The following is an 8,457-nucleotide window of genomic DNA, read 5'->3' on the forward strand; positions in this document are numbered from 1 at the left end:
CTCTACCGTATATACATTAATTTTGGATATTGATGTACATTATTGTAATCACTGAGAATACATACATTCAACGGTGAATACCATATAGTTTTGATTTTCGAATAATGTATTCACTTGTGTTTACTTGTGGTTATTGGCAAATACACTATTAGTGAAACTATCAGAAACTATAATTTGCTCACTAAGTGTATAAACTTGATTACTTGAACTCATTTGCGCAACTGTTATAATCAATCATCTTTAATAAGAGAAGAAGAATTTCCATATTTCAAAATGGTTCTCAAATTTTGAGTGATTTTATATTTGAACACAACAATATATATGAGATATATCCACTACTCTAATATCATGATTATAAGTACAATGTTAGGGGTGATTTGTATTAAAAGTGAGGGTGTGATTGATTTCCATGTTTCAAATGATTGAAGGGTGCACTTGAATGGTACGTAAGAGCATGCCACTTCCCATGAACTTCTTTTTACCCAAAAGGAGATGTTAGAAGTGACATTAGACACTAGTGCTTTAACTTTACTATATATCAAATCAAGAAAAGTAAATATATTAATTAATAACAAGTAAATAATAAAAATATTTAATTTCTATTATATTTAGATACGTATTTATCCAACACAAAATATTATTTAAAGATAATTACATAAATTGTTTTTGTGATATGTAAAAATTAATAAGGTTGTGGTCTAACTATGAATAGTTGCATAACATAAATTTGGAGTTGTCATTTTGTAGTTATTTTTGAAGCCTAGCACTAACTTATATTAAAAAGTCCATTAAATTTGTGTAAAATAACAATTTTACCCTTTTGACAGACCACAAATTGTTGCTGACTCCACCCTTAATCTCGAGATAAATTGAACACGACACAATGCCTCCCGAGAACAATTATTTTTATTTTGGTGGTATAATGTATTGTGGATATTACCCTAAGTATATCGTACATTACGGCTTAACGTAGTCCACGTACAACAACGTGTGTGATTTGTTCTATAACATGCATGATTAATGTTTTCAATATGCGTGATTATTGTGTTTCAACATGCGTGATTATTGTGTTTCAACATGCGTGATTTTGGATTTTTGAATTATAATGTGCGTGATTTTAAAATGAACGTGCGTAATTACCTGTCGTACGTGATGTACGTTAAGCCGTAATGTACGTTAACCTTCCTCATTACCCTAATAAGCCATATATTCTTTGTAATTGATCCTGCATTCGCCATATAACTCTTCTACATTTCATCCCTAATATCTTCTAAAGTCTTTAGTCCCATTGTCCCAATCATAAACCTCCTCTTCTTCTTGTTACCTCTATATGCATTAAACTTGTCAACATCTTAATCCAAACTTCAAAACCACCATCAACAAAAGAAATTTAACTAACTTGACTTCGCTTTGAAAGAACCCACATGGGTCGGCGATTATTGCGACACGAGATGTGAAGGTTGTTAGGATGAGAAACTATCGGCGACCGACAAATGGAAAATAATAGTAAAGGAAAAAGAATATGGTATTGTGGTCTATAACTTGTATTTGTGTGAGCTGCAGGTGTGGGGGTTAGCGTTACAAACATACAAATCGAGGAATAAGAAGAAAACTAAAGATATTTGTTTTTTTTTTATTTGTACAAAACTATTTAAGCTTTAGTGTTTATTAATAAAACAGGTAAATCAATTATTCTAAAGTTTCTAACATAATTTTTGGCGAATATTTGGTCTTAGTGTATAAGACTTAACAAATGTTACAAAACGACAATTATGGATCTTGAACATCTTACTTTTTAAAAGTTACATTTTTTAGAACGACAAGCTTACACATCCACAAAGTCTACTCCTAAATATTACATCAATGTCTATTATTAGAGTAGAATTCACATCACATTGAAAGACAACACCTTACTACACTCCTTTATACCATGGTTATAAAAATCCCGACTAGCATCCGATTAGTCGTCGTGCTAGTCGGAGATTTACCAATTATTTTTCCTCCAATTGACCATTTAATCATTTGTCAACGGCAAAAAATCAGCGGTTTAAGACAAATTCCAGTCATTTTCGGTCAAACCTTGTAAATTTCAGTGATTAATCTTGTTTACTTACAAAAATAAGCCGATGAGGGGTTAAAACTTGTCTTGCTAAAAGAATTACACATAAAAATGTGTGCGTGTATTTATACATATATGTATATACACACTGAAGATAACATATCAAAATCCAAATCCGATTAATCCCGATTAATCTCTCTTAATTCTGATTATGTACTCCGTCGACCGACTAGTGCCAAACAATTCTTGTAACACTGCTTGATACCATTAAGCTAGAGCAAAATGCCAAAATGGTCCTTGAGTTTAGGTCACTTTTGCCACTATAGTCCAAAAATGAAACCTTTTGTATCTGAGTCCATCAGGTTTCATTTTTGTTGCCTTTTTCATCCAATTGGCAAATTTTATAATTTTCTGTTAATTTATCCTTTTTTGTCGTTTTACTCATTTAATTAAAATATATTATGGCATAAAATGATGATTATGCTTTTCATCTAAATGAGGAAAACGACAAAAATGGGAGAAGCTAACGGAAAATTCTAACCCAGTTTGTCAATTAGATGAAAGTGGCAATAAAAATGAAACGCCAGAGACCCAGATATAAAAAAAGTTTCATTTTTACACTGAAGTGGAGTTCAAAAATGACTTAAATTCAGGGGCCATTTTAGCATTCTACTCCTTTAAGCTATTAGCAAATTTAAATTTACATGCCAAATGTGTTGAATTAAATCACATGAAAAGTAACAAAGTCTTTTATTAATATAACTATAAAAGAGTTAATTACATAGTTAGTTCCTGTGGTTTGCACAAAATAACATACTTAGGTACTAATAGTTTATAATCACCTTCTAGGGTATTAACTTTTCATTTTGTAACATTTAGAGGTATTAACTTTAAGGTATTAACATAGTTAGTCCCTGTGGTTTGCACAAAATAACATACTTAGGTACTAATAGAATGTGATTTTAAACCTACAAATAACGTTAATACCTCCAAACGTTACAAAATGAAAAGTTAATACCCTATAATGTGATTTTAAACTATTAGTATCTAAGTATGTTACTTTGTGCAAACCACAGGAACTAACTATGTAATTAACCCATAACATAAGCAAAAAGGTTTCATGTGTTAGCGAATTGTCCTAAAACTTCTACCCACTTGGTATTTATACAAAGTTTAGGCTCTCAAAATTAACATTATTAACCTATGTAAGAGTGATAGTAATGTAGGTAAATGAACTTTATAAAAGTTAATTAAGACTATTTGTAGAAAATGATAGATCTCAACACAACAGAGCCAATAGCGACAAAATCATGACAAAAATTTTATTATTTATCCTAACTAGAAAAACACCCTTAAAATCCTAGATCTTATCAGAAGTAAGGTCTATGAACAATACAAAGACAGAGGATCAATTGATAGTGTTTATTAGTGGATCTATCAAATGAAAAGTACCACAAATCAACAAGATCATACATGATCTAAACAAGATACAAACCCTAACGATTTACACAAGTGAGAAACTTTTTTCTTAAAATAAACTCAGAAACCCTAATGTGCTTTTATACCAGCTCCAACCAACATTTACCCACCAACCCTTGTTCTTTTATCTTATTTACACTCAGTCCCTTCATGTATTCAACCTGCACACTTAACACCCACATTAGTAATAACAAATAACAAACTTATTTAAGTTGTTATTAAGTTTGTTATAGCTTAATTTATATTTTGATATATCAATTATCAACATAGTATCCTTTTTAACATCCCCATAATTCGTATAACAAACATGTCAAACATGTCTAACTTTTCACACAGAATATTATGTTGCGCACTATGTAAACCCTTAGTAAACAAATATGCTATTTGTTTTTTAGAACTAACACTCTCAGGAACAATAACATCACTTGTAATTTTTTCTCTTATAAATGAAGATCAATCTCGAAATGTTTTGTTCTTTTATGGGACACATGTTTTAAAGCTATTGAGATTGCAACCTTACTATCACAATGCAACTTAATAGGTAAATATCAATCAACCCCTAACTATTTCAACAAGTTTAAAATCCATATTATTTCACATGCTGCAGAGCACATAGCTCTGTATTCAACCTCTGCAGTTGATCCTGAAACGACATATTGCCTTTTATTTTTCCAAGATACTAACCCAAAACTAGTAACTGATTTTCTAGTTACTAAACACTTATCCCAATCAGGAGACAGTTTTAGATAATTTAATATCAATGCAACTTGGGAATGTGATTAAGATGGAGAATGCATAAATTGACTCAAGTACCAAACAACATAACCAATATCAGGTCTTGCTATAGACAAATAGATCAATTTACCAATAAGTCTTTGAAAACCTGAAAATTCTTTTATCACTTGTTCTTTTGTTGATTTATTTGTAATTACACAACTTTGTTCAATAGGTATAGTCACAAGTTTACATCCTAGATAACCAAACCCACTTAAAAGTTCAAGACAATACTTTCTTTGTGAAAGACAAACATTATTCTCAGAATACAATACTATTATTTCTAGAAAATACTTTAAGACTCCTAAATCTTTCATTTGGAAACTATCACTAAGACATGTTTTAATTTTATTTATTTCAGTTTTATCATTACCAATGATGACTATGTCATCAACATAAACTAAGAGCACAACAAACAAACTTTTAACAGATAATATGAACATAGAATGATCACATGAACTTTGAACAAAACCTAAATTCAACAATCCATTTGTTAATTTCTCATTCCATTTTCTTGGGGCTTGTTTAAGACCATACAAGGATTTAACTAACTTACACACTTTTGCCTTATTTTAGAATAATAGCCTTGGGGCAAAGACATATAAACATCTTTTGTTATATAGAACCATAGAGAAAAGCATTATTATATCCAACTGATAAAATGTCCAATTATTATTAACAGTTATGCTTATTACAGTTCTAACAATCACCATTTTCACAACAGGTGAAAATGTTTCACCAAAGTCTATACCATCCCTTTGGTTATACCCCTTAGCTACCAGCCTAGCTTTGTATCTCTCAACCTTTATACTTGACTTTATAGACCCCTTTACAACCAATAGGCTTCCTACCTTTGGGCAGATCCACTAAAATCTAGGTATTATTTCTTTTTAAAGCTTCCATTTCCTTATTCATTGTCTTAACCACTATATTCTTTTACAACTTCATTATAAGTAATAAGTTCTATGGTTTTTTTTCAATACAACAACAAAACACATATTAACATATGCGAGATTTGCATAATTAACTACTTTTCCAATACCATATCTAACATTTTTCTCTACAACAAAGTCTCCAAATCTTCTTGGTAGAACACTTTCCCTAGAAGACTTTCTAACTTGAACCATATTCCCCTTGGACATGATGGTCTCAGAGTTGCGAGACATGTATCCTTAGCTGTGACACTCTAGGTTTTTCCGAACGAGCACCTTGTAATATTTTTGTATATATATATGTGTGTTTAAATGAAAACGTGATCTTTGTGCATGATATGTGTTGTATGTATGTATTATATATATATGTATGTGAGTCGAGACCATGACTCGCAACCACTCGGTTGCGAGTGGGCCGCTCGGTCTCGAGTGGGCCGTAACCGGCTTGGGCCGAAAACCCCCTTAGCCTATTTGATACTTGGTATATAATTCCCACTTTCCCCACTTCCCTTCATTTTACACAAACACATACACTTCTATTCTCTCTCACTAGAAAACCCCAAACAACACCCCAATCTCTTCCAACTTTCGGTTCAAGCAAGGATCTCGGTCAAGGAATCTCGGACAAGCTCTTCATCATTCGGACACTCTACTTTCTCGGTTCCTTTCCTTTGTTTCGGCTCCTTTTCATAACCGGTTAGTGTTATCTTTATGTGCATAAGATGTATGTGTGTTGAATGAACTAGAAAGTGCTTGTTTAGAGTGTTATGCATGATTTTAGGATAATTTGTGAAGTTTGACTATATGTGTAAACCCTTATGTATGAAAGCTTGATAACATGTTTAAGTGGCTAAAGAATAGTGGTTTAAGAATGATTAGGGCCAACCGAGTTATGCTTAAAGTCACAAAGTGTATGTTTTCTTGTTCTTGCATGATGATCTTGCTAAAATATGTGATTTTGGCTCATAGAAATGTATGATTATGTTAAGATAAAAACCCTAGAAAACTATGAACTTGTGATGAACTTGTTGAATAAGGTTTGAAGATTTCAAAAAGGGCAAAGTTTGATCTATTTTTATTAATGGTCAGATTAGGAAAAGTGTTAGTGAAACCTTACTGGCTATTACTCGATTTGGGCCTGATTACATAGTACAAATTGGACTGATGGATCTGAATCTACACGTGAACATGAAAGGGACAGCATTACGACTCGCAACCATACAGTTGCGACTCGCAACCATAGCATGACAACTCGAAACCACACGATTGCGACTCGAGACTACGACGGTTGCGACTCGCAACCACAGCATGACAACTCGAGACCACGCGGTTGCGACTCGCAACCACAGCGTGACAAGCCGAGACCTCCTGGTTGCGACTCGAGACCACCTGGTTGCGACTGGGCTGTCCACTTTAGTTATTGGGCCATAATGTGTAATATGGGCTACCTGTTAACTGGACTATGTGTTCTGTTTGAATGTGTGAGTGTTAGGGCCGGCCCAATAACCCCATGACTGTTTACTTGTATGCATGTTACGTGCCAGTTATGTGTATAGATTATACGTGAATGCTTGTACACCGAACCTGACCTATACCGGTAACCATGCTAGGACGTGGTGACCAACGTGTTTGACAAGTAACCTAATCTGCCGAGCAACTCAAGGTGAGTTCACACACTAAAAGCATGCGTCCCGCGGAGGGACACGGACCAACTACCAAACTTTGGGAAAACACTTTTGACCCATTACTCCGGGGGAAAACAGAATGGGTAATTACTATCTCCGGGGGAGATACGTTTGGATATTATTTATAAATCACAACTAGCCATGCTAAACGAAACTTTATCACTTTAAGTCCCTGCTTACAATACCGATTAATCGCCGGGGGCGAACGGGTTATTAGTTGATAGCGCTATTAGGTTTGACAACCTCACACCGTGACCGGGGGGATCGGGTGTGAACTAGTAGACCTTGCAACATGGTCAATGACGATAGACATTGACTCGGGGCACGAAAGCACAACAACTTTCCGTCAACAGTTTCGGTATCTACAGTTTAGTGAGCTTACAGATGGGGTAGCTCCCCAGGACGTGATTATAAATGCTTTATCTAAACAACTTAAGTTTTTGGTAAACTAAAACTGGACAACTAGTGAACTCACTCAGCATTATTGTTGACCCCTTACTGCATGCTTTGCAGGTAACCAGTGATTCAGGAGCTGCTGCTTGGGGATGTGTAGTGTTCGTCAAAACCCGTGTGTTGGGTTTAACTATCTTGAACTAAGGACTATCTTTAAAACTATTCGGTTTATGCTTCCGCTGTTTTGTTAAACTAATTATCGAACTTAAACTACGATGTTGCTAACTACTTTGGATATTAAATATTTCTTCTATTAATTCAATACTCAGTATAATTGGTGGCTGGATCCTGGTCAGTCACGCCCTCAAAGCGGGTGTTATCCGCAGGTGGATTTTGGGGGTGTGACAGATTGGTATCAGAGCCATTGGTTATAGTGAACTTGGTTTTAAAAAGGGAAAATCTTTTTGCGAAAAACCAGACTATAACCTGTGACTCGCGACGACACTACACTCCAAGTGCAAGGCTCAACACATTTGACCTCATAGCTCGGACCAGTGTTTACTTGGTTGCTTACCTTATGTTTCCTGTTTTACTATACGTACTAGTGTGCCTGATTAGATAGATACACCTCTCTCTTCTATCTCATTCTCGCTACATCACGACATCACACTCATACTGTGTTTTCTGGTTATGAAGACAATGAGTGGACGTGGAAGAGGAAACATCAACATGACTCAGGCTCAATTCACTAACCTGCTTAACACGGTGGCTGCAGCTTTCGCAGCTCACCCTGGAGGTAAACTCGTTACCCTAGGATGTTTAGATCCTACCGACACATCGCCTTTTATCCCTAAATCTGTACGCTTCGCTTCTCACGAACAGGTCAGCATGCACCTGCACAACCACCCGTGTGTACTTTCAAAACTTTCATGGATTGCAAGCCTCTCCCTTTCAACGGCACTGAGGGTGCCATAGGTCTTCTGCATTGGATTGAGAAAGTTGAAGCTGTCTTTGCTGTATGCGAGTGTCCCCCTGCGAATTGGGCAAAGTTTGCTACTGCTACACTTGAAGGTAACGCGCTCTCTTGGTGGAAGGCGCAAATTCAGATGTTTGGGTTAGAAACTGCTAATGCTAC

The sequence above is a fragment of the Helianthus annuus genome, chromosome 8 (genome assembly GCF_002127325.2).
Source record: "Helianthus annuus cultivar XRQ/B chromosome 8, HanXRQr2.0-SUNRISE, whole genome shotgun sequence".
NCBI lineage: Eukaryota > Viridiplantae > Streptophyta > Magnoliopsida > Asterales > Asteraceae > Helianthus > Helianthus annuus.